The 26931-nt window shown below is 43.4% G+C and overlaps 1 protein-coding gene, 1 non-coding gene and 1 pseudogene across 7 annotated transcripts in view; all 3 read left to right on the top strand.

Moving 5' to 3' along the window:
* The window catches only part of SASH1 (SAM and SH3 domain containing 1), a 668710-nt gene that overhangs the window by 416157 nt on the left and 225622 nt on the right, over window positions 1-26931 (top strand). The window lies entirely within an intron of this gene.
* Window positions 2222-4321, top strand: LOC136792444 (large ribosomal subunit protein eL33-like; annotated as a pseudogene).
* On the top strand, window positions 7196-7268 carry TRNAR-UCU (transfer RNA arginine (anticodon UCU)). The gene has a single exon. It is a non-coding gene; the product is annotated as a tRNA-Arg (tRNA).

A 26931-nucleotide genomic window follows, 5' to 3' on the forward strand; every position in this document is an offset into this window, starting at 1 on the left:
CGTGAGCCGTGGCCGCTGGGCCTGCGTGTCCGGAGCCTGTGCTCCGCGACGGGAGAGGCCACAGCAGTGAGAGGCCCACGTACTGCCAAAAAAAAAAAATAGGGACACATTCAACTAGTCAACAAATTTCACAAATTCTGATCCAAGGATGTGTTAGGCAGGCAGAAAGAATGTAATTCTCCCTTTTGCTACCTGTTTGAATTATTATGAGCATTTCTACAATTAATAAAGTAACTGCAAATGCTACAAAGTTATCTATCTCTCTAGCTGTTTTAGTCATTCCTATTTTAAGCCTTTCACATGCCCCACTGATGTTTTAGAGCATAGTTTTTGGATGAATAGTTAGGTAAGCTTGCTGGAGAAGTTGCCAGAAGTTTTGCCTGCCTCCAATACATCCTCTCAGTGACCCACCTGAGTTCTTTCCTTTGACTCAGAGATCAGGAGACATAGCATTTGGCAAAAATAGGGAGCCAGGAGGAGCTCCACCTCGTCCTTGGACAGCAGTGGAGGGAGAGGAAGGAGGAAAAGAGGAATGGGGTAGTAAGTGGGGTGCCTAGGCGTCTGTCTTCATTTTTTTACTCATTACAGCCTGGCAGGAGAATATTTTACGTAACATCAGTCCCCTATGTAGCATTTGTACAACCATTCAGGTGTCCTGGAAATAAACATCATTAAATTTAAAAGTTTTAATTTAATTTAAATTCTGAATAAAAGGCTTTACATAAACTGACTAAAAAGAGCTTAACTATTCAAAAATAGGTCAAATAGGTCAAATAGGCACTTTCAAGTGTCCAAAACAATCCCATCGTTTTTTAAAAATCGTGCAAGTTCAAGCAATACCTAACAGAAATACAAAATTAAGTTAGATGTGCCCTTCAAGGAACTAATTTTTTTAAATCATCAAACTGCTCCAAAATGCCAAGAAAACACAGGACACTAAAATGAAGTCCAAATTCTCAAACAGAGTTTGAATTTTAAGCGAACTCTTCATTGGCAAATGGATATTTAAGAGTTTGGTTTTAGACCGACTGGCTACCTAGCAGTATTATTGTGAAGCTACGATGAGATTTAATGAATTTCAGTCTCCCAGTCCAGCACATAGTGGACAGTAACTAGTATTTTGTTGAATGAATGCTGAATAATTCTGTTTTTTAAATTTATTTTATTCAAGTATCGTTGATTTAGAATGTTGTGTTAATTTCTATCTATATAGCAAGCGATTCAGTTATACACATATTTACGTTCTTTTTCATATTCGTTTCCATTATGGTTTATCAGAGGATATTGAATATAGTTCCCTGTGCTACTCAGTAGGACCTTGTTGTTTATCCTCTATATATAATAGTTTGCATCTGCTAACCCCAAACTCCCAGTCCATCCCTCCCGCACCCACCCCCTCTTGGCAACCACAAGTCTGTTCTCTGTGTCTGTGAGTCTGTTTCTGTTTTGTAGGTAAGTTCATTTGTGTCATACTTTAGATTTCATATATAAGTGATAGCATATGGTATTTGTCTTTCTCTTTTTGACTTACTTCACTCAGTATGATAATCTCTAGGTCCATCCATGTTGCTGCCAATGGCATTATTTCATTCATTTTTAATGGCTGAGTAGTATTCCATTGTACATATGTACCACATCTTCTTTATCCATTCATCTGTCGATGGACACTTAGGTTGCTTCCATGTCTTGGCTATTGTGAATAGTGCTGCTATGAACATAAGGGTGCATGTATCTTTTGAATTATATTTTTGTCTGGATATATGCCCAGGAGTGGGATTGATGGATCATATGGTAATTCTATTTTTAGTTTTTTGAGGAACCTCCATACTGTTTTCCATAGTGGCTGCACCAACTTACATTCCCACCAACAGTGTAGAAGGGTTCCCTTTCCTCTACATCTTCTCCAGTGATGAATAATTCTGAACTCATGAAGCCAAGCCAACTCAGCTATCCTCTTAGGTCCTAGCTGACACCTTAGCACGGGTTATTCCTCAGATTACATAAAAACAACACTTTCTAGAAAGGGAAGATCCCCAGAAAACAGACGTCCCAAGTTTCTGAAACTTGTTTTCTAACCTTTTATGAAAGGGTAATGTAAGAGTTACGACTGCGTTGCTCAGAGAATTAAAGGATATCATGTTCATCCATTCATTCGTTTGTTTGTTTAAAAATATTGATTGTGTGTTTTCAATGCATCAAGTATCGTTCTTGCGCTTGGGAGATGGATGTAGACAAGGCAGGTGAGGGCTCTACCTGCATGGAAATTACATTCTCTCACAGAGCTCCTGGTGTGTTACTCCTGCTGTCACAGCTGTCACCAAGCACTGAACAACCCCTGGGGATGGGCAGCAAAGTGCCCTGGAAAGAGCAGTCAGCTTGGAAGTTAGACTGATGCCTCCTTGAATCCAGGCTCCACATCTTGTCAGCTGAGTTTCCTGGGAAACGTTTCTGAGCCACAGTCCTTGTCTGTAAAATGGGTATAATAATGCCTACCTTGCAGGGATTCTGTGAAGATGAAATGAGACATATTGAGTGTAAAGTACACACAAGAGGTCCTCAGTAAATGGTAACCTTTTATTACCTTAATGAAGAAATAGATCAAAAGAGTGTCACAGAAGAAGGGTATCTTGGGATAAGAAAATTTGATGGGCAGTTGTTTCCTCTGAGCACATTCTACAAAAGAGATACTTTTTCAACCATTTTTTTTTTTTTTTTTTTTTAGCGGTATGCGGGCCTCTCCCGTTGCGAGGCGCAGGCTCCGTACACGCAGCCTCAGCGGCCATGGCTCACGGGCCCAGCCGCTCCGCGGCACGTGGGATCTTCCTAGACCGGGGCACGAACCCGTGTCCCCTGCATTGGCAAGTGGATTCTCAACCACTGAGCCACCAGGGAAGCCCTCAACCATTTTTGAGATAGACTGTTGATACGGATTGTGTTGAAAGTGTGAGGCCCCTGAGCCAGGAGCCATGGCCGCTGAGCCTGCGCGTCCGGAGCCTGTGCTCCGCGACGGGAGAGGCCACGACAGTGAGAGGCCCAAGTACACCCCCCCCCCAATAAAAAAGACATAGGAGAAGCATGATGTCTCGTTATACATACTACATTGCATTGAACATATGTTCTTTGTCCCCACTCCCTCCTCAAATCGCAGTAAAATGGAAATAAGGGGGGAAATAAAATAAAACCACAAGAACAACAATGATGGGGGGGTGGATAACAGAAATGAGAAATGCCAACCAAAGTTGGGAAGATTGAACACAGGTTGAGGGAAACAGTAGCAACTGATGTAGAATATAACCGAGGAAACAAAATTAATTACATGGAGTGTGGGGTGTGGAGAACACCCACAGGAACAAGCGTATTGGAGCCAAGAACCCTAAGAAGGTTCTGGGAAAGGAAGCCCCACAATGCAGGGCTTCCAGTCTGGTTTCTGGTGCCTCAGTCTTTTTTTTTTTTTTTTTGGTTTTTGTGGTACACGGACCTCTCACTGTTGTGGCCTCTCCCGTTGCGGAGCACAGGCTCCGGACGCGCAGGCGCAGCGGCCATGGCTCACGGGCCCAGCCGCTCCGCGGCATGTGGGATCCTCCCGGACCGGGGCACGAACCCGTGTCTGCTGCATCGGCAGGCGGATTCTCAACCACTGCGCCACCAGGGAAGCCCTGGTGCCTCAGTCTTAAGTGTAAACAAAGAACCATCCAATAACAGAAGAAATATGTGGACCTGAAAGACAGCTAAACAGATGGGTGGGGAAAATGAACTCAAAGGTAGCAGAGACAATCTGAGGGACAGAACTGCATTGAAAATACACACTGAGGCTCTTTCAGCCATCTTGGAGCCTGTGGAGGCCTGCTGGGAACAGGACTTCTAAAACGACAGATCTCTGGAAGGCTATGGTCCAAGGCCTTTTTTGCTGGCTAGAAGCAGGGTCCCTGGAACCAGAGGGAACACGCAGCTCTTCTGAAAATTGAAGGTGTATATGCTCGAGATGAAACTAAAATTCTGTCTAGCCAAGAGATGCGCTTTTGTGTACAAAGCAAAGAACATAGTAACTTATTTTTCGGCCCTGCCCCATGGCTTGCAAGATCTTAGTTCCCAGACCAGGAACTGAACCTGGGCCCTGAGCAGTGAAAGCACGGAGTCCTAACCACTGGACCTCCAGGGAATTCCCAGAACACAGTAACTCCTAGTGGGAAAACCCAACAAAACCAGAGTAGTCTGGGGAGAGATAACTCAAGCTCATGGAACCAGTGGCACGGTTGATGCCAGATTCCAAAGCAACCTTCCTCCTAAGGCCATTGGACACAGAATCTGTGTGATGCTGTAACCCTTCGAAGATTTAAACTTATTGAAAAGTGAACAAATAAAAGTATGGATTTGTTCTCTTGCATTTTTGTTTATGTGTATACATACATGTATATATACACTGAGTATGCTCAGTGAGGCAAGAGGAAGAAAAACAAATACAACTTTTTTTAAAAAAGAATATTCTGAAAACAACAACAATTTATAAGAGTCTTCGAAGATAAAGTTTAAGAAATCTGCCAGAACTAGATAGGAAATGAAACAGAGTCTAAGGAAATTAGATGATCAGTCCAATAGGTCAAATATCCAAATAATAAGTTCTGGAAAGAGAGAGCTGAAAAAACAGAATGGAAGAAGTCAATGAAATAATAAACAAAAATTTCCTGGAAGTGAAAGACAGGAGTTTCCTGATTAGAAAGACCCACCTATCACCCAACATAGAGGATAAAGCACATCATTGTGAAATTATAGAACACTAGGGATAAACAGAAGACCCTAAAGGCTGCCAGAAAGCAAAAAGAAGGTCACATAAACCACCAGGAATCTGAATGGCATTGACTGCTCAACAGTAACCCTAAAAGCCAAGAACAGTAATTTCCAAATTCTGAGGTACGAATGAATTCTAACCTAGAAATGATCAAGTATGGGGTAGACTAATAGCATATAAGGGGTCAAAATAGTTACATCGGGACTTCCCTGGTGCTGCAGTGGATAAGATCTTCTGCTCTCAATTCAGAGTGCCCGGGTTCAATCCCTGGTCAGGGAACTAGATCCCAGATGCATGCCGCAACTAAGAGTTCACATGCCACAACTAAGGAACCGGCGAGCCGCAACTAAGGAGCCCTGGAGCGGCAACTAAGGAGCCTGCCTGCTGCAACTAAGACTGGGCACAACCAAATAAATAAATAAATAAAAATAGTTACATCACTTACATCCCTTCTCAACAAGTTCTTAGAAGACTTGCTCCACTGAAATGAGGGAGTAAGCAAAGCACAACCAACCCAGAAAGGGGCTCCAGACAGAATAGATCAAAAAAATAAAGAAATGGAACTGACTGATATACCAATGGGTTCCATCATATTGCAGAGTGTTTTATACTCTGTCAGAAGATTTGGAGCGGAATAATGGACAAATAGATAGAAAAGTAATAAAGAAGAAAACTCCAAGAAAGGAAAAATAATGAAAAAAGTAATATGGTTATAGTACACAATATGACACAGCTATGAACAATATTCATTCAGTCGCAATAGTAGAAGCACTGAACCTTAACAAAACCATAAATTAGAATATAAATGAGGTGGCCATGGATGTGGACCACTCAGACTTCCTATCAAAGGACAACCTGCTTCCGGAGTATATCCCCTCCTTGGGGACCCACTTTTGTCTTCAGGGAAGGCTTGATCTCCTGGGTTCCCAGCCAGCATCTGAGCACAAGCAGGGGAACAAGGGCCAGCCATTGCTGCCCAGTGCAAGACTTCTTCACTGGGCAGTCTTTAGTCTGGGTCTCATCATCAGCCTGGCCTTGGATTTCTCAGAACTACCCTGCAGTCTAAGTCTCTTCCTACCCAAACTTCCTTCCTTGCCCCTCTCCTTCATGGTGTCAGATCTGCCCTGGAACCACCGCTTTTTCTCGTTCATTTCTTTTCTTTTCTTTTTTTTTTTTTTTTTTTTTGCGGTATGCAGGCCTCTCACTGTTGTGGCCTCTCCCATTGTGGAGCACAGGATCAGCAGCCATGGCTCACGGGCCCAGCCGCTCCGCGGCACGTGGGATCCTCCCGGACCGGGGCATGAACCCGTGTCTCCTGCATCGGCAGGCGGACTCTCAACCACTGCGCCACCAGGGAAGCCCTGTCTCGTTCATTTCTAATTTTGCCTTGTTTTCTGCTTCTCAGAGGACCTGAGATAACACAATCATTACATTGGGAGGATAAAAAAAGGAAAAATAAGGAGGGGTAGGGGAAGGAGGCAGGATGGAATGTTAAATCATCATCTTTCATATTAGGAAGTCAATAGATAATATCTGTATGTCTGTAGCGGGGGAAAAGAATCTAAGAAATAGCAGGATAGGGCTTCCCTGGTGGCGCAGTGGTTGAGAGTCCACCTGCCGATGCAGGGGATACGGGTTCGTGCCCCGGTCCGGGAGGATCCCACATGCTGCGGAGCGGCTGGGCCCGTGAGCCATGGCCGCTGGGCCTGCACGTCCGGAGCCTGTGCTCCGCAATGGGAGAGGCCACAACAGTGAGAGGCCCGCGTACCGCAAAAAAAAAAAAAAAAAAAAAAGAAATAGCAGGATAAGCACATAATTTAGAAAGATGACGACAATGCCAAAAACAAACAAATAAAATAACCAAAAGAGCTAAGAGTGGTTATGTCAGGGAAGGAGGGGGTGAAGAAGGGAACTGTGTTGGGGGGAAGAAGGGGAGTAAGGCCTTGAGTACTACTTGACTTAATAAATTTGCTTATTAAGCTCTGCCTGATATTATGATGATTAAAAATCATGTATCTATACACATAATATATCAAACAGATACATATATAAAACATCTTTAAATATATTTTAAAATATGTAAATATATATCAAACATAATCAAACACCTTTAAAGTATTTATAGTTTAAATAAATGTAAATATGTATTTAAAGTATGTTGAGGGGCTTCCCTGGTGGCGCAGTGGTTGAGAGTCCGCCTGCCGATGCAGGGGACGCGGGTTCGTGCCCTGGTCCGGGAAGATCCCACGTGCCGTGGAGCGGCTGGGCCCGTGAGCCATGGCTGCTGAGCCTGCGCGTCCGGAGCCTGTGCTCCGCGACGGGACAGGCCACAGTGGTGAGAGGCCCGCGTACCATAAAAAAAACCAAAAAAACCCCACAACAACAAAAAAATAAAGTATGTTGAGGACTTCCCTGGTGGTCCAGTGGTTAGGACTCTGCGCTTCTACTGCAAGGGGCACGGGTTCGATCCCTGGTCAGGGAACTAAGATTCTGCACGGCCAAAAATAAAATAAGATAAATAAAGTATATAAATATACGTATATATAATAAATATACATAATATGTATTTTTTAACATCTGATCAAGATTGTGGTAAGGAGTCCCAGGTGGTGCCTTTTGCTTTTTTGCCCTCTCCTCCACCTATAGTACGCCCAGCCCTCTCCCCAGCTGCAGCCTCTGCTTCTAAGCATAGCTCATTTCTCTGCGGTGAGGACACACCTAGAGATGTATCCAGGGGGCAGGGAAGGACACTCACGTGTACCTAGAAGGAAAACTGAAGAGATTCAACGAGCTCCTTCGCAACTCTCTCTGGGGACCCCACTCCACAAGGCTTATCGTGTGATTGCAGCTAAGCCCAGGTTTATTTCTTCCTTATTCTGAGCCGTCCGCAGCTGGTTAAACTAGCCAAAGACTTTCCTCTGGGGTGAATGACTGACCTGAAGAAGGAGGAGGGGGCCATGAAGAAGAGAGGCTCACAGAGCAGCTCCTGCACCCACTCTCCACCTCCCAGCTGTGACGGCTGCCCTGCGGCCACCTGGGCCCCGAGACAGCTGCCTCAGAGGCCCTGGACTCCTGCCACATACCTTCCTCCTGTGGCGTGCAGGCCGGGTGGAATGTGGGCAGGGACGCTGTGGCGAGGCGAGGGTGTGTGTGTGTGTATGTGTGTGTGTGTGTGTGTGTGTGTACACACCAGAGAAACGTCACACCCTTACCTCACATGACCATAGTTCTTCCCTACTTGGTCAGAAGCATGTGTATCTACCTGGGTCTCCTACTGGGCTTTCCTCATCTCCATCTAGTCTTGGAATAGATGACACAAAACAGGAGACACTGAATTGTTTGGGGACCAGGAGCTCCAGAAGGCCCGTCCATAACCCTGTGAGCTATTCTGTCAGCAGGAGCACATTATCTAGGCCAAGGAACAAAAGTCCTCCCAACCGCCAGTACAGGAACATACCAGAAGATTTTTTTTTTTTTTTTTTTTTTTTTTGCGGTATGTGGGCCTCTCACTGTTGTGGCCTCTCCCGTTGCAGAGCACGGGCTCCGGACGCGCAGGCTCAGCGGCCATAGCTCATGGGCCCAGCCGCTCCGCGGCACGTGGGATCTTCCCGGACCAGGGCACGAACCCGTGTTTCCTGCATCGGCAGGCGGATTCTCAACCACTGCGCCACCAGGGAAGCCCTCAGAAGATTTTTGATGACAAGAAGCAATAAGCAGATAATTTTTTAGTTTTATTTTTTCCATTTTATAAAAGTAATACATACTGGGAGTTCCCTGGTGGCCTAGTGGTTAGGACTCTGTGCTTTCACTGCTGTGGCCCACGTTCAGTCCCTGGTCGGGGAACTGAGATCCCACAAGCTGTGCAGCGTGGCCCCCCAAAAATGAAATAAAAGTAATTTATACTCAGTTGCATAAAATTAGAACTTAGAAACAAGTCCAAAGGGCCACAGTTGTACAACACAAAGGTGCCCACTAGTTGCCTCGTTCTTTCAAGTCTTTTTCTTTCAGTCTCTTCCAGAACTCTAAAATCTTATTTTATGCGTAATTTCATATTCTGATTTTCCACTTAAAATTCCATCAAGTGTGTTTCCTTACACCGTTAAAAACTCTTCGTAAGCATTGTTTTTTGACGTATATATAATACTCCAGCTCGCAGATGCAGCATAATTTGCCCAATCATTCTTCTTTGTTAGGCTTTTAAAATTATTTCAAGATTTTTAAATTAGAAATAACGTTGTGATGAACCTTTGGCATATAAATCTTTGTCCTCATTTCAGATTATTTCCTTAGAATAGATTCCCAGAAATGCAGCTGCTCAGTCAAGTGGTATGAACATGTTTAAGGCCAAGTAAAGCTTTTCTCAGGCTGACTGTGAAAAAGATTGTTTAATATTTAATAATATTCATATTTTTCAGATGAAAGCATATAAACCATTAAGTCCATGCTCATGGTCCAGCTTGAGAAGGCATATAACTTACACATCTAAAGGCACGCTGTACTTCTCACCTCTCACATGCCCTCCCTCACCTACAAAGGTAGCCGTTATTCTGAATTTGTATTCTCACAGGCTTTTTTTAAAATAAATTTATTTATTTTTGGCTGCGTTGGGTCTTTGTTGCTCCGCACCGGCTTTCTCTAGTTGTGGCGAGTGGGGGCTACTCCAAATTGCAGCATGCGGGCTTCTCAATGCGGTGGCTTCTCTTGTTGGGGAGCACGGGATCTAGGCACACGTGCTTCAGTCGTTGTGGCACATGGGCTCAGTAGTTGTGGCTCGCGGTCTCTAGAGCTCAGGCTCCGTAGTTGTGGTGCACGGGCTTAGCTGCTCCGCGGCATGTGGGATCTTCCCGGACCGGGGCACGAACCCCTGTCCTTTACATTGGCAGGTGGATTCTTAACCACTGCGCCACCAGGGAAGCCCCTCACAGACTTTTTAAGCAACAGAACTTCAAGAATATAGGGTCAGGAATTCCTGGCAGTCCAGCGGTTAGGACTCCGTGCTTCCACTGCAGGGGGCATGGGTTCGATCCCTGGTCAGGGAACTAAGATCCTGCAAGCCATATGGTGCGGCCAGACAAACGAAAAGAACTCAGGTCACTTAGCATCTTTTACAGATATAGAAATAAAAGGTGTTTTTAAAAAAAAAAAAAAAAAGAATGTAGGGTCTTCTGGTTAGAGAATAAGAGAGGATAAGAGAGAAGGGGTAAGGACAGAGAGGGAGAGGGAAAGGGAGAGGGAGAGAGAGAGATTGACTTGTTTGGCCTTGAAACATAATATGCTGGAGTAATTGTCTGAGGAAATAGGTAGGAGGTAAAATTCAAGCAGCTTTGTACCCAATCCATACTGTACTTACGGGATGCCCACAGGAGCAAGAACGTACACGCACACTGAACATACGTGATGCCACCTCCTTCTCTCCCGCTCCAGCCCTTCTCACCTCTCCCCTCACGCCCTCATGGGACTCCGACACGATTGTTGAACCCGTAGGTAGGGTCTGAAGTGGGACTGCCTGCGCTTGAATCCAACCTCCAGCACCTGCCATCTGTGGCCTTAGAAAAGTTGCCTCCCCGTTTCCAAAGTCCCCTTTTTTACCTGGAAAACGAGGATGAAGCTAACACTGTCCACCTGCTACAGTTGCGACGTGGGCTAAATGAGATAAGCACCTAGCACCCTACCGTGTTTGCATTACTTCACATTGTGGCCTCTGGGTGTTTGCGGGCCCAAGAAAAGCCATTTCACAGGGTGGTAGCCAGAGGACCCTTGACAAGGTTTGGCTGAGGACATGGTATGACATTACATTTGTTTTTCAAAAAGCCATGAGATGCTATATATTTTTCTCTTTTCCACTATTTTCCTTAAGTTCCAAGATACCTGAGTAGGGTTTCCTGTGGTAATTCTGGTAGAAGTTTTTCCCCCTTTCTCTACTTTTCAAGTGAAGAAATGGTCTAAGCATGAATCGCAGCTGCAACCCTGAACTTACTTTTCCTATGTTCTAACGTTCTAATTGAGCCAAGAGACTCCAGTGGTTTTCAGTCCAAACACACCTAAGATGTCTGGATTATAGGTTTGGTGACCTATGATAGGCAGGCACCTCAGATTCTTGCTCTGTTACCTGAACCTCTGGTTGTTTATATGGGTTAGAGATGGAAGGGATTGTATGGGGTAAGGATTGAAGTTCAGCTCTCGCTAAACTTAGGAATAATCCAGTGATAGTGGTTGTTGACTTTCTTACATCATGAACATCTTTTAAAATATGATTCTTTCCTAAAGGATATGTTCTTTCTCTTTAAAAAAGCACATATGCACATTCACATAAAATGTTTACAAACAAGGGAGTTGAGATCTCCCTGAAGCTAATTTATGGATTCTCCAGTAAGAAATTCTGATCTTATTAGGAAACTAAGACCCAGAGAGAGAGATCCAGAGACTTGCCCCCAGTCACACAAATATTTAGCAGCAGCAGAACTGCAGCCCAGGTGCTCCATCGGCCAGTCTGCTTACCCACCCTGCCTCCCCTCCCTCCACGCACTGCCCCGGGAGTCAGCAGGGGAAGCCGAGAGGGTCCGATTTCAGGGCTGGCGCACGCGTAGAGGTGCTGTTTGCGCTCTGAGTTTCTGATGCCATCAGGATGCACTGAAGACCTAGAATGCACTTTTTTTCCTCAAGATGCCTCTGCAACACTCAAAACAACACCCTAAGAAGTCTGTTCCTAATGGCTTCTTAAGCATCTGTAGGGTGACGGTGGGGTGCCGGTGTGATCCGCTGTGGCCCTTTCCACCACCAAGACCTACAGTGTGGTCTGGGTCAATGGCTCCTGAAGCCCTAGAAAATTAGGGATTTCAGGAACAAATATTTAGCATCTGGTGGCCTGTTACCATCAAGCGTTCTACTCTGCCTCCGTTGGTGTCCAGCGGCCCCTGCTTTCCTTCTGAGTGTGTTTCAGATCCTTTCCAGGATCCTTTGGGGGTGTGCACACCCCCTGCCACCATGGGCACGGTCTCCCCCCTTACCCCTTGCAGTGGCCCAGTAACCTTCACCAGAGACAGCAGCTTACTATTGGCAAGTTGTTGTTCCCTTAATTCTGTATGAAATCTATGTTAATGCTTTCTTTGAATGTCTATATTTAAAACTATTTTATCTTGGCTTTATTTTCCAAGCAGAATGTTCCTTCATTTCCTGCTTTGTATGCATGTGTGCATGTAATTAGTGAGTGTGTGTGTGTGTGTGTGTGTGTGTGTGTGTTTATTCCTCTGTTGTTTGCAACACCCCCCAGTTGGGAATCGTTTGTAAATTCAGTTAATGAGCATTTAACACATTCCCTTTGATGAAGCTGTTAAATCTGGGCTCCACGCTGGCATCCCACCAGACACTTCCCCCTCTCCAAAGCCATTTGTGTTTACCTATTCTCAACTACTTAGTTATGGTTTCTTGTTTGTTGGCACAATATCAAACTAACCTTTTGTCCTGTCTGGAACACAGAGAGCTTCAGTTTTGTGAGAAAATGATTAAATCGGTATTCAAAGCAAATTTACTTTACTAGCGGGCTTTCATTTTCACCAAGCAAAATAGGCTGTAGGGAGAACAAACATTCCACGGTCACCCACACCGGGCATGTGGCAGCGACACATCAGCTATAGCTGTGGGCTTTTGCAAGAACAAATACCAAACTCAAAACCTGGGTTCCAGCTGTCGGAGAGTTTTCCTGGATTTAATTACAACTTGATCTCTAAAGAGGGCATGTGTGTCAAGTGTGCTTTTCAATCACTTTGAGAAAGCTGAGTAAGTGACAGGGCAGCCCTGGGGTGTGCCTGTGAGATGAGCGTCCCTGCAGCAGAGGATCATGGGAGGCATGCTCGAGCCTGTCCCAGTCCCACAAACACAGTCTCCTAGGTTAGAGACGTAAAAAGAAACAGCACACAGGTGTCTTTAAATTGACTATTTAAAACTCAGTATAATTAAAAATACAAAAACCGCGGGAAGGGATTGAACTACATATTCATCTTCACATGAAACAAGAACAACCTCCCAGCTTAGAAAAATCCCCCCACCGCTTTATTTCTTATCTGCCACGGGTGTGTGCCCCATGCACCTTTCCCCAACCTCAAGAATGATAGTTTAGCTCTGTAATTTCCTACCTCTTGGCAAATTCCATGCCAATCCTAGAGCCGACACAGACACACACACAGGATAAACACACACACACACACACACACACACACACACACACACCCCTGGTGGAACCATCAGAAAAATGTCCTGGTAGCAATCAGATTATGATTTCTCACCTGGTTCTCAGCACCTGGCCCCAGAGTCTATGCTTCTAAATGCCAACATACATGTTACCCAAATCATTTACATCCAAGCCTGGTTACCTAACAAAGACCAGAGAAATTTCTCAGAGGTTTCACCTTCCAGCCTTTAGGGTAGCAGAGAGGCAGTTACCTGGAAATGGCCAAATCTCACACAGTGTGCAACTTTTCCAGTTTACTGTGCAAAACAAACAGATACTCGGTCAGTTTCAATGGACTATTTGGGTTAATTATGTCAGGTCACTTGACATAATCCATTATTTGAGAAGCATTTTATACTCTGAGCTAATAGCAGGCAGGGAAGGAGGAGGGAGGGAACCGCTGTTGTTGACCCAGGGAGAAAGCGGAGTCAGTGGCAGGGCAGCCCTATGGATGACTAATGTGCAAACGCGGCCATCCGTCCATCCGTCCATCCGTGTGTAAAGGTGAGATCCCACCCAGTCCTACCTGATCTCAAAGGCCTCACAGTCTCAAGCTTAGAGCCCTTAACCTCATTTTTGTTGCTGTTTTCCTTTCGTGTTGATCTGAGGGTAAAAGGCAGTGAAATGGTTAGAGGGAGGGCCCCCCCTCTACAGGGGTCTCCAGGCCTGTCTGATGCATCTGTCTGGATGGGGGCCCCATGGAGGTCCTCAGCAGTAGCCAGTGGTAGCCTTTGCCATTGTCCAGAGTAAACTTAAAGAGAAGGCTTTCAGGCAAATGTTTCTTTTTAAGTTGATTGGCCTCAGAGACATAGATAATTGTTACTGATAAAGCCATTGGATTCAGAGAACGACTGAAAATAGGAACCTAGAAACAAGCTTAATGAGTATTGTACATGCGGAAATAGGAGTTGGAGTTGCTACTTCCTTTAATATATAACCAGAGGGTGATTTGATTTCTAGCCTGCCTGCATACACGTGTTATATAGCAACTGTGAATGCAAATAATAACCATGAATTCTGTGAGGAAAGTCTAAGTTTCAGTGCATGTTCATTTTTATCTATGATTACAACCAACACCCTTAGCTGTTCGACTTTGATGCCCAGATATATGGTAAGAATTTCCCTTCTCTCTCCAAGTTAAGAATTGGGAATTAAATTTAAAATTATTATTATAAATTTCAATATGTCGTACCAAAGAGATAAAAAGGCATCTTGTCTTCCAGACTGCCTTTTTCTTTACACAATCCTACCCGCTACCATTCCTGACATTTTCCTGTCATTCTACTTGACCAGAATATTAGTATTTTTGAAAGAAGCCCAGGATAATTAGGACAACTTTTTTGTAGTGTTGATTCTCTTTATTGGTGCTTTTAGAACATCATTTGGCCCATGCTCAAGTTCTTTGAAATATTTCTCACTTGGAAGAGTGAATATCATAAAAACGCTTGGACTGTGGTATCACTCTTTTGGTCCTCACATTACTAACCCCTACTGGGAAATCTTCAGAATATCTTATAAAGTAATGGTCTAACCCATGTGGTCAGGTCTGGGAGCCAAGTCACTGGGAGGGATCAGCCTCCCAAACACTCGTTCGTTCATTGAAAGTACAATTAAGATGGTGTCACACGGAGGGGAACACAGTGTACAGTTTTTCAGTGTCTTTTAAATATTGAATAAACCTGAATTTCTGAAATGTACCCTTCAAGGGTATCAAAGGGTATCAAAGCTTTCTCTTTACTTTTCTGGAATAAAGTTCCAGTTTGTTTAAGTCCTGTTTAGCAAAACGCAGATTATATCAGAGGAGGGGGAAAAAAGCTGAACTTTATTAAGGCATGCCAAGGCTCAGGGCACGGCTGAGCGCCAATGAATTTCTCCTGTGACATGTTTTATCTTGCATTCTTCTCCCTAGTTTGAATTATGACCTAACTGGGCCAAGATTGTCCAGGCTATAGAGACTTCCCAACTCAGAGCAAATACTAAATTTGGAAAGTTCCATTCTCATTCAATAAAGTAAGAAGCTTTAAAAGCAAAGAGATCAATAGTAAAAACATGCGATTATAGAATTTCCACTAAGGTCAGTCTTGTGGCCACTATTTGTGTTGGATAACTGAGTTGAGATTGACAAATTTGGGGAGTGAGTTTTGACTGTCTTCTCTCTTTTAATCATCTACAATTCTTCTTTCTTTTCTCTTCTAATGGCATTTCTTTCCCTGTTCTTTTTAGTTCTCTTTCCTTATCAAAACAAGACATGATATGCTATTTTCATTTCTACCTTGGCTGTAACACATTCCTACCTCTGTATGGCCTTTCCCAGGGCATTTGCACTTAAATCTGTTTTCTCTGTTTTTAGAATAAAGGGTTGTCCATGATTAAAGACATTTCAAATAACAGCATGCAGTGGAAGGAGAAGTTTGAAAGGACAGAAAAGTAAAACTTTTGCTCATTTTAAGGTCTTGAAAGACCCACTTAGTAGGTAGAATAGGTCGCTGAGATCATATCCACTCCCATTGCTTCTATTTACCTTAACCCTCCTACTTCCTCTTCTCTGAGCCAACTCTCTGAGATATGGGGGCTCAGAGACCATTTTACCTGTGCTCTCTCTGCCCTCTGTTTCACCAGCTAGAGTGGACATCTGTAATTTCTATAATCTGCCCAACTCTCTATGATCCCTTTTCTGATAACAGCATCCAATTTTCCTTTGCAGCCCACTATAGCCCGCTCTCTGTCTATGTGGTCTAGTGGGATTGAATCCACCTCCAGATCTAAAGTTTCTCCTGTGATGGAGGCCTAGCCATTCACGAGAGCATCACATACCCATGGCCACTCTGCTTAGTTCAGGTAAGGGCCAGGCAAATCCTAGTTGATCTCAGGAATTTTGCTGGAACTACTGAAAAGAGGTGCTTTTTTCCTCCAGTTTCTGAGATGGTTGGTTTAAGCCTGGAGCTGCTGGTGGCCATCTTCCCACCATGAAGATATGCCTGCCTAAGATTAAATCAACACAGAGAAAAGCAAAGCTTAGGGAAAGAGAAACACAGATCCCTAAAGATATTCCTCAGCGCTGAGATCTACCCTGATATTTCAGTTATGGGATCCAATAAATTCCCCTTGGTTTCAACCAATATGAATAGGGTCACTGGCAACATGGAAATCCCACAGTCAGCAGCCCAGGCCTAAAACTTTCCTTCCCCTCCCTGCATCTGTCTCATCCTCTTGCACGTTAAACCCAGCCTCACTCTCATCCACAGCAGTGAAGCCCAGAGATTAGTCACTTCAAGGCTTCGGCATCCAGGACATCCAAGGAGACAGAAAAGTACAGCTCTAGCAGCTGCTGAAGGAACCCTCCCTTCAGGGTGTGAGTCTGGGAGAAACACAGCACGAGGAGAGGTACAAGGGGCACTCCTACAACCCAGGAAGCAATGATCCTAGGCAAGGGCTGGGGAAGGAGGGGACAAGGAAATCCGAACTATTGAGGGAAGGGGTGCAAGACCCACACCTGTACTGGTCGGTGCACCTGATGATGGTGGTGGTGGTGGTGGTGATGACACATGGCATCTGGGTACACAGGTCCACACTGACACCCTTCATAGATCTTACAAAACTAAATGTGATCAGAAAATAAAAACCTAAACATCTATGCACAGTCCAACCAATTACAATTATTTACGTGGAACGCTTCCCTTTTGTGCCTAATTACCATGGAACATAATAATGATTATGTGCTTCATTAAGTATGTGTCAGATTAATTTAATTTCTTAGATTTTATTTGATGGCATCTATAAACATGATACATTCATGCTCTGGGTTCCCAGTTTGTTTGTAACACATACAAATCGGTCATCTGCCTACAACTTTAAAAAATTATAATGCCCAAGTATTTCTATCAATACTTGAGGAAATGAGGGACCAGAGATTGGTAGATAAGTGGCACTGTTCCTACAGTTTCCTTATCAACGGAGGCATCACCATCATATCTTGGACGATTACAGCCCAGTGAAAATCAGGTGGTGGATAACTTGTCCATATTTGTTTTAGGCAAAATCACTTCAAAAGGAATAATATCAGGAAGAGCTTTAAAAAGGTGAGAGGCTGGGGAATTCTGATGGTCCAGTGGTTAGGACTCGGCGCTTTCACTGCCGGGCCTGGGTTCAATCCCTGGTCAGGGAACTGAAATCCCGCAAGCCGTGAGGCACGGCCAAAAAGAAAGAGAGGTTAGTGCAAAGACGAGGCTGTGTGGTAGCGGGAAAAGTGCATGGGGGTAGAGTGAGGCAGACCTGCCTTCACTCAGCCTCTCTGAGCCTCAGTGTTCAGCTCTGTAAAATGGGAGTCATATATTCTACCTCATTGAACTGATGTAAGGATCACATGAGAAGATGCAGAATTGTCCAATAAATGCTAGCTGTTATCATCTTCAGAAAAACGTGGAATTCAGCAGGAAGGTAGACGTCAGTGAGCAAGACCATCTAATTCTCTCTGCCTGAATAGAATTTATAGGAAAACTGATTTCACTGCATAGATATGAGCCCGAAACTCGTATATTAGTTTAAACTTATGAAGTTACGTTTACAGGTCAAAAAATGGTCCAGTATTGGCAGTTTCATGTGGTTCAGTCTAATGTGAGTAACGGAAATTACTTCCTCCCATCTGTCCATCCTCAGTGCCTCTAAATTGTGAGAGCCGTTCACCCATCTGATGAGGCAGACTAAGCGTTCTCCAAGAATGCTAAGCAAAGCCAGCTCTCAAGAGAAAACCAAGAGAGATGGCGGGACAGGCAAGATGAGACTGATATATTAAGGAGTGAAATGCTCTTTGAAATCAAATGAAAGCCAGAAATAAGAGCTGAGGTTAAGAAAGCCGCAGCTTGGGGCATAAGATATTTATTGTTATCTTTGTTATTGCTGGTCTCCTGGAGGCATTTGAAGACTCGGTATAAGGAAAAGAACTGAAAAATCCAGACATGGCAAAGAAGAAAAGTTTAGAACCAAGAAAAATAGATACTAAGATTGTAAAGAATTTAGTTAAGTTCCTCCTGAAAAAGAGCAGCTAGCATCTTTAACACTAGTAGCAAGATCAGGCCAAAACAAGAAAGAGAGAAAAAAACTGAATATGGAGCAAGAAGGAAATACCTTTGTAAAATATACTTAATGAAGTGTTTTGAAGTGTTGCTTGAGATTAGAAGGTAGGCAGAACTGTCTTCTGTGTTGATCTTTTCATAGAATCGTGCAGCTGGAAGACGTAGTTTAGTCTTTTTTCCTGCCTCGGGAAGCTATATAACTAAGCCATCCAAACGGAATGGTTATCCAATTCATTTCTTTTCAAGGTTTTAAACCACACCCTGCCCTGAGCTCTGAGCTTGCCTGTCACCCACCACTGGCAGAGGGTGACACCCATCTCCCCCAGGCCCCAACCCTGCTTCATCCTGGGATACGGACTAATACAGCCTTCCACAGAAACTGGATTTTCTTTGGTGCATGGATATTATTACAGATATTAGCAATACTCGGCCTTCCATCACTTCTGAGTGTGTTGGTCTATGGGCTATACGACTCAGACACAGCCTCTAGAAGGCTCTGCACCTGGAAGAGAGCTGTGAAGGACATTCTGCTCAAATGTTGAGTCTCAGGGGAGCTCAGTCACTGAGGACGTGGCCCAGTCAGGGCGGAGCAACAAAGGCAAATGATATGTGAATTCCATCAATCATAGGCTCTATGCCAGGCTCTAAAAGGTCTCCTTAAATCAACAGGAGCCCAGAGAGGGGAATCACATCTACCATGATCTATAGTGGTCTGGAAGGGCTCACTAAACCTGGGTGTAGGTCCCTACAGAGTGGCCACAGAGCACCTTGCAGACCCGAGATGATCCAAGCTTTATAGGTGGTCAGTGGTGCTGACGATGACCCTCCAGATGTGCTCAGAACCAGATCACCCCTGGACTAGCGGGAAGCAACGGAACTGCCCTTTGTCTGCTCAGGGGTGGCTCCTTGCCTGCAACAAGGCAGCGGCCTAGGAAACATTCCCAGTGGGGTTACAATTCTGTCAATAAATGCCTGGCTTGAGGAAGTGGCCTTGAACTGTTTGCTTTTCTTCCCTGCGGAATGCAAGTGCACAGATTGTCTTGCAAGGGCTTCAGGAAGTCTCCGTATTCCACTTGCTCCACCTGGACCCTGGGCAGCGCTGTGAATGGGTGCTTTCCCCTGTGCCTGGCACCCTTGCCCTTCTCGGCAGCTGCCCCCTCCTAGGCGGCGAGGGCAGGTAGATGCTGGAGACCCAGAGCCAGCGAGTCCTGGATGGGGAGGGGCTTTGAGAAATGTCATTTATGCCACAAGTGCTAGGCTCTAAATTTTCTATAATCTGCTTGCACCCTGTAACCTGTCCAAAAGGCAAAGTGAGTTAGAATCCAGGGGGAAGACATCAGCTAGAGGCTTCCCACAGGTCACAAAACACTGTGTTTTGCCGTCTGGGCTGTCACATGGCCCCTACCTTAGTTCAACCATGCCAGTTATCCTGAGAGAAGGAAAAGGAAAGGGTCTATTCCTTTATCAGAACTTAGGAAGTATTTGCTCTTCTTACACACTCGGAGAGCATTAAGATTCATCTGGAAGCAAGAGAAACCTGAGAAAGAGTCATTGGCCTAGTTTGGGTGGCTGAATGTTTCACGGGAAATCTTGGAATTGCAGTTGGACCCTTGCCACAGTTCTGGGGAGACCAAGGGGAATGTGTGCTCTGAATAGCGTGACACGTGTACGCCTGCCACACCTGGGCTGGTCCCATCGTTGACGGATGCTCGCGAGGCACTGGGCGCTCCCATGTTTCTGGAGTGGCCCACTTAGATTCTGCACAGAGAAATTCCGTTCTGTGGCCAGTGAATTCCTTTGCAGATGTGTTTTTGGCCACAAGAGAAGGCAGACAAGAATACAAATGAGGCCACAGAACCAGGAAACTGTCACACGGTTGGCGACCAAATGGAGACCAGTGGCAGAGTCCAGGAAGAGTTGAAAACATGTTCTTCAGGGTCAGAATTGTACAAATCCTGGATTCTTCCCTTACTACTAAGGCCCTGGACAAATTACCCAACTCCTCTGTAGGGATGGGTGATAGAGCCTTTCTCACTGGGATGGAGTCCGAATAGGGATGATAGTAATAGGTCCTTTCTCACCAACATATAGGAAGATTAAATAACATTTGGTAAAACATTTACCTAGAATCCAGCCTAGAACATAACTAAGTACTTGATGCATGGTGACTGCTGTTATTTTTATTATTCTTACACAGAAAGGACTGCACACGCAGCAGGAATTAGCAGGAAAAGGAAAGGTTAGCAGGAATTGCTAATGCCCCAGGTTTTAAATAATACTTCATAAATGGCAACGTGGAGCTGTGAACCTCAGCTTGTCTGATCAAATCCCAAGCCCTCACTCATAATGGAGAAAGAGCGTGGAGCAAAAAAAAAAAAAATGGCTTGAAAATTTCCACTGCCCTTCTATCTTATTGGGCGGAAAATCACCTGGAAAAAGCACCAGATTTTTTCTGAAGTGGTTCAGCACCTCAGTAGTTTCTAGCCTCACCTCTCTGTGCTACACATAGAAGTTTACCTTTAACAAAGAATGGGAGTTAAAACCCACTACCACAGCCATTGCACTAAAATGCATCGAATCTGGTTCCCACTTTTGAAAGAGGCAAAGGAAAATTTCATGAATGCTTAGTAAGTCCTTTGTGTTAATAAGACATTTACACACACACACACACACACACACACACACACACACACAGTGTTGACTTTGCTTTGCTTGTGGGTAAATTCTAATCTACTGTCCCTGTTTCAGTAACATCACAAGAGAGCATTTTGGATCTGGAAAGGTCTGAGACTGTGTCTAATCCAGTGTCTTCACTTTATAGATGAGCAAACAAAGGCCCAGGACAGTGAACTAAATGAGTCCCAGGTGCCCTGCTGGCCACTGTAAAGGAGCCTTAAATGTAGCTTCGGGGAAAGTAATGAGTTCTGATGCCTCAGTGGGGCGGGCGGGCTCATTACAGGGGCATCTTGAACCCTTAGAAAAAGGAGCTCTCTGTTTGCACACATGTGTGCACACTTACACACACACACACACACACACACACACAGACTCCTTGCTCCCAATTTTGCTTTGTCCTCAAATTTCAGAGAAGGAGCTGAAGTAAACACATCAACAATCAAGGCATTTTTTGAGCAGAATAGATCCATTATTCTTTGGGTGAGCAGATTCCAGATTCTGATTTCTGTTCTTAACTCAGCTTCTTCTCCCTTGGAGAGAGAGAGAGAGAGAGAGAGAGAGAGAGAGAGAGAGAGAGAGAATTGAGAAAAACCGCAACAAACAGTATTACTCTTGACAAGAACTCTTCCACCTTCTTTCTGAGTACTGATGAAAGGCAGCCACCCACAGGGCAGAGAGGCATTTCCTCGGTGGCCCGTGGGACGTTCCGATCAAGCAGCACCACGGCGGAGGCAGGCAGAAGTGCACTCTCCCCTCATCTGAAGAAGTGCAGGTGCTTGAAGAAGAGTGTGAAGTTGCTCCCAGCATGCCTTTCTCCCTCAGACCCCAGCCCAGGTGAGGGCTGCGTGGTGACAGCGGTGTTTCACCTGCCGGGCAGAGCCAACTCTGGACTGCCCACACCTTGCCCCGCAGTGCGTTTCTCACATCTGCCATTCTGACAGGCTATGTTCCATCCTCGGCGCTAGAGCAATGGAGACGAGGACACCGTACAGTTCTGGTAATTCCCCTGTAAGTGTTGGGAAGCCAACTGCTTAGTGGTCTTCCAAACAATGAAACTGAAAGTTCCATATTATTCTAATACCACTTATATGTATGGACTTTATTAAGCCATTTCTAGTTACCATTAAAACTTATTGAAAATTCTTGTTACATTAAAGGAGAGAATACTTGTTAAAAGCAAATTTCTATGGATATCTGCATATTCTTAAATACATTCTTCTTGTATGAGTAATAGTGATGTTTACTTAGCATTTACTATGTTCCTTGGCCCAGTATTTCATGTGACTCTATGAGCCACATGATATTCATAGCCCCATTTTATAGATGAGAAAACTGAGGCTCAGGGGGCTTGAATTACTGACCCAAGGATGATTAGCTTAGAATACTGCTCTGTCGGAAGTGTCCTGGCAGTCCACATGTTGGGACTCCACACTCTCACTGCTGACGGCTGGGGTTCGATCCCTGGTCAGGGAACTAAGATCCCACAAGCCACGTGCCTCGACCAAAAAAAAAAGAAAAGCATGCTGTTCTGTCAAGCTGTAAAGGTAGCACACTGGGACCTACAGAGGCCGGGTATCCAGAGTTCTGTACATACAGTGTTCAATGCTCATTTGGTGGCAGTTTGGAGGAAGGAGGCCAAGGCAAGGGAAAGAAGTGTGCTGAGGACAGGAGTCACCGCGTGGAGGCTCCGACTGCCTCTTGTTTAAAGGATTTGGAAAATTTAGCAAAATATTGAAGGCACATTTTTATACTTGTGAAGGCAAAGGTCAAGAGTCAAAGGTGTGCAGCTGTGGAGGGTTAACCTCTGTGTGAGGTTAAGCTGAGGGAAGAAAGGTCTTTAGAGAAGAGAATTTCTTTGTTGCTGAATTCTAGCATTTCCATGTGGCCAGCACTGCTTCTCCAAAAGCAGGAAGAAACTTCTGTTGGTTTTTTGTCTTTTTTTTTTTAAATTTTATTTGATTTATTTATTTTTACACAGCAGGTTCTTATTAGTTATCTATGTTATATGTATTAGGGTATATATGTCAATCTCAGTCTCCCAATTCATCCCACCCCCCCCGCCTCCACTGTCCCCCCTTGGTGTCCATATGTTTGTTCTCTACATCTGTGTCTATTTCCACCTTGCAAACCAGTTCATCTGTACCATTTTTCTAGATTCCACATATATGCGTTAATATATGATATTTGTTTTTCTCTTTCTGACTTACTTCACTCTGTATGACAGTCTCTAGGTCCATCTGGAAAAGCATACCGATAAGGGCCTGTAACATGAAATAGGATTCATTCATCACAGAGGGTAGGACTCTGGGCCGTGGTGTAGCGCTGTCCCACGGGGCCACTGCTGACCTCAGGGAGCTACAAAGGAGAGGCCCCGTGGAGAGCCACACCACTGCCGTCACTCGGGAAGCCATTTTCTTCCTTAGTTTCTTTATTTCCCTGAGAGAAGATAATGATAAGACAGTCAGTTATGGATTTATTTATTAAGCAACTTGTATTTGATTGTGACAAGAGTATAAGATGAGAGCACTGATATTTACTTTGAGCTAGGGGTGTCAAATTTAGCAGGAAAAAAATACAGGATGTCCAGTTAAATTTGAACTTCAGATAGACAATATTTTTTTCGTACACATATGCCCCATGCGATATTTATATTTTTTGTACCAATTATTGTGCAATTATTTGTATTTTATCTGGTAACCCTATTGAAACATCAATGTAACACAGCAGGACTACCTTCAGTAAAAATTAGTGCATGGCTATAACTTACAAGTTTTAAGGGAAATAGCATTCATTAAAAGAAAATACAATGAATTGCTGACTTGAAAAAGGTTTTACCATAATTTCTTATTTGGCAATTTCCCACTTTAAGTCTATAAATTTGCTCTCAGAGAACCAACAGATAATCATATTTTCTCTCGAGTCAAGGTGTCATTAGGTAATTCATAAATAAAGCATACAGGACATTTTAATTGCAAGCATTTAAAATACTTCGTAACTGTAGATAAATGTCTATGTGTTAAAGGAGAGAATTCATTCAATGAATACAACAAATACCCTTTGAGCACTCACTCTATCCTAGACATCGTTGAAGATTTGGGGGAAATAAAGAAAGAAAAAAAAAAAAAAAAAAAAACTTCCCTGTCCTCTTGGGTCTTCATTTTAGAGAATGGTTTTATGAGGCTGTGTGAATTTTAGACTATAACCAATCCCAGGAAGCTTAATGAGATTTTGTGGGACAACATGATGTTATAAAGATTTCTTTTTCATAATTTAGACTTTAGATATTTATTTTTCAGCATTTATTGGTGCTACAACAATTATACATCCTGATATCATTTAAATCCTTTAAGAAGTTCCCAGGATTTTATGCCTGAGAATTATATAAATTTAAGAAGCCTTTGGGGTGAAAGGTCAAACTGAATTGGGGGGGCACAAGAAGCAAGACATTAATTTAGGATGTTATCTTTAGTTACAAATTCTCAACTCTCAAATAAGAGTAAGTTTACAGGGTGCCTGTCCCATCCTCCCTCCATATTTGAATGAAGTTTCTAGGAGCAGGGAATGTTGTCAAGATGTTGGGGAGGAAATGAAACTTTTAAGTTCCTAGGGCCTGTTTCCACTGATGCATGGATATCAGTTTAGCAACATATTGTAGTTCTTATTCTACACTTGAGAGGTAGTAAATTGCTTTCGGGTAGAAATGAATTAACTCTTTCCTATGACTACCTTACCATAACACACTGTCAGAAATGATTTAGTAAACTGAATATGGAAGGCTAAAAACCTTAATACAGTTCCAAGAAATAAATTGATTAATGTGTCCTTTTTTCATTAGTATGATCAGATTCACAAGATGACTTCATGCTAATACTCATTTTCATAACCTCTATTGTCTGTCTCAGCAGACTCAAGGTTGGAAGGATGTAAAATGTTGTCTAGTCTGACATGCCCGTGTCCATCAGATGCTTATTTTCTCTATAACATCCTCACCAAGTGGTCCAACGTTTTTAGGTATCCTAGAATAAGTTTCATAGAATTGTTTTAAAAAAACCTCTTTGCCGCCCGGAAATAAGATATTCTGTTCCCTTCATTTAGAACAAGGAAACGGGCTTCCCTGGTGGCGCAGTGGTTGGGAGTCAGCCTACCGATGTAGGGGACACGGGTTCGTGCCCCGGTCGAGGAAGACCCCACATGCCGCGGAGCGGCTGGGCCCGTGAGCCATGGCCGCTGAGCCTGCGCGTCTGGAGCCTGTGCTCCGCAACGGGAGAGGCCACAACAGTGAGAGGCCCGCGTACCGCAAAAAAAAAAAATAGAACAAGGAAACAAGATCAGGCCAGAGTTTCAAAAACCTTAAAGCACTACAAAGTATTCCCTGTATGTTTTACTTGAGGGAAGAAAAATAGCTGATAAACCATTCTTTATTGGTGGCAATAGCAGTTCTATATCTAAAACCTAACTTTCTCTATCTAAATAGCCATCTGTATCTAAAAACAACTAACATAATGATTATTATGTACCAAACACTCTACTAAGTCATTTTCATGTCACTTCTTGTTTAATGAAAAAAGTCATCATTTAATTTTCACAAGAAACTTAAGATAGCATCTTATGTTCTTGGTTAATACTGATGATCAGAGTGAGAGTTGGAGAAGTTAAGTATTTGCCTACCATTTTAACATTAGAGGGGACCTTTGGAATCATAGAATCCAGTCTTCTAATTTTCTAGGATTTGCCGCGATAGTTGTATCATAAAGTGAGAGTGGGAAACCTTAGATCCATGGTGCTATGATTTCATACAGCCTTATTCTCAAAGTCACATGATATGTCCCCATGCTGCAAAAGTAGTCTATACCTATGTATATCTATATCTTTCCATATATCTAGTAACAAATGACTGAAATTATTCTTCTCCCAATTTGACCATGGGTAAGGTAAAGGAGATGAAAATGTGTTTGGTTCCAGGCACCTCTGTACTTTAAACTTGATTAAAAAATAAAAAACCATGACTCATCCAACAGCAGCAGAGTACACATGTATCTCAGCACAAGTGGAACATTCTCTAGGATGGGCCATATGCTAATCCATAAAACAAGACTCAATATAAAAGGATTGAAGTCATACAAAGTATGTTTTCTGACCGTTATGGAAATATATGAACAGAAGGAAATGTGGTAAATTCACAAATATAGGAAAATTAAACAATACACTCTTAAATAATGAATGGATCAAAAAAGAAATTGCAAGGAAAATTAGAAGATGTTTTGAGATGAAATCAAAGAAGAGTACAGCATATCAAAATTTATGGTAAGAAACTAAAGCAGTGCTTAGAGGGCAATGTATAGCTGTAAAATGCCTATATTAAAAAAGAAGAAAAGCTCTCTGGGCTCAGTTTGCGGCAACATGGCTAAATCCACCAAGAAGGACAGAATCATCAGTAAACACAAGACCCTTATGGTTCCTACCTTGGGAAATTGGTGAAAAAAAATTGAAATCAGCCTGCATTCTAAGTTCACTTGATTTTCTATGGCAAAAGCAAGATAAAGAGATGAACTGTGAGGATCTGGCGCTCTAATTCCTGCGTGAAAACGGTAGCTTGTGATGCCTGGACCTACAACACCACTTCTACCATCACAGCAAAGTTCATCATCAGAAGACTGAAGGAATTAAAAAAACACTAGAAGCTCTACCATTTGAAACATTGCTAACCCATAATAAATGGGTTAATTTATGTAACAAAAAGAAGAGGAAGAAACAGAGGGGAGGAGGGGGAGAAGAAGAAGGAGGAGGAGGTGAGGAGGAAGAGGAGCAGCAAGAAGAGGGATCTCAAATCAATAACCAAATCTTCCATCTTAAGAAACTAGACAAAGAAGAGCGAACTAAACTCAAAGCAATCAGAGAGATGAAATTTAAAGACTAGAGCAGAAATCAATGAAACAGACTCTGAAAAACAATAGAGAAAATCAATGAAACTAAAAGTTGGTTCTTTGATAAGATCAACAAAACTAACAAACTTTTAGCTAGCCTGACCAAGGGAAAAAGAGAGAAGACTCAATTTTTTTTTTGATATCTTTATTGGAGTATAATTGCTTCACAATGGTTAGTTCCTGCCTTATAACAAAGTCAATCAGCTATACATATATCCCCATATCTCCTCCCTCTTGCATCTCCCT

Source organism: Kogia breviceps, chromosome 13 (genome assembly GCF_026419965.1).
Source record: "Kogia breviceps isolate mKogBre1 chromosome 13, mKogBre1 haplotype 1, whole genome shotgun sequence".
Lineage (NCBI taxonomy): Eukaryota > Metazoa > Chordata > Mammalia > Artiodactyla > Physeteridae > Kogia > Kogia breviceps.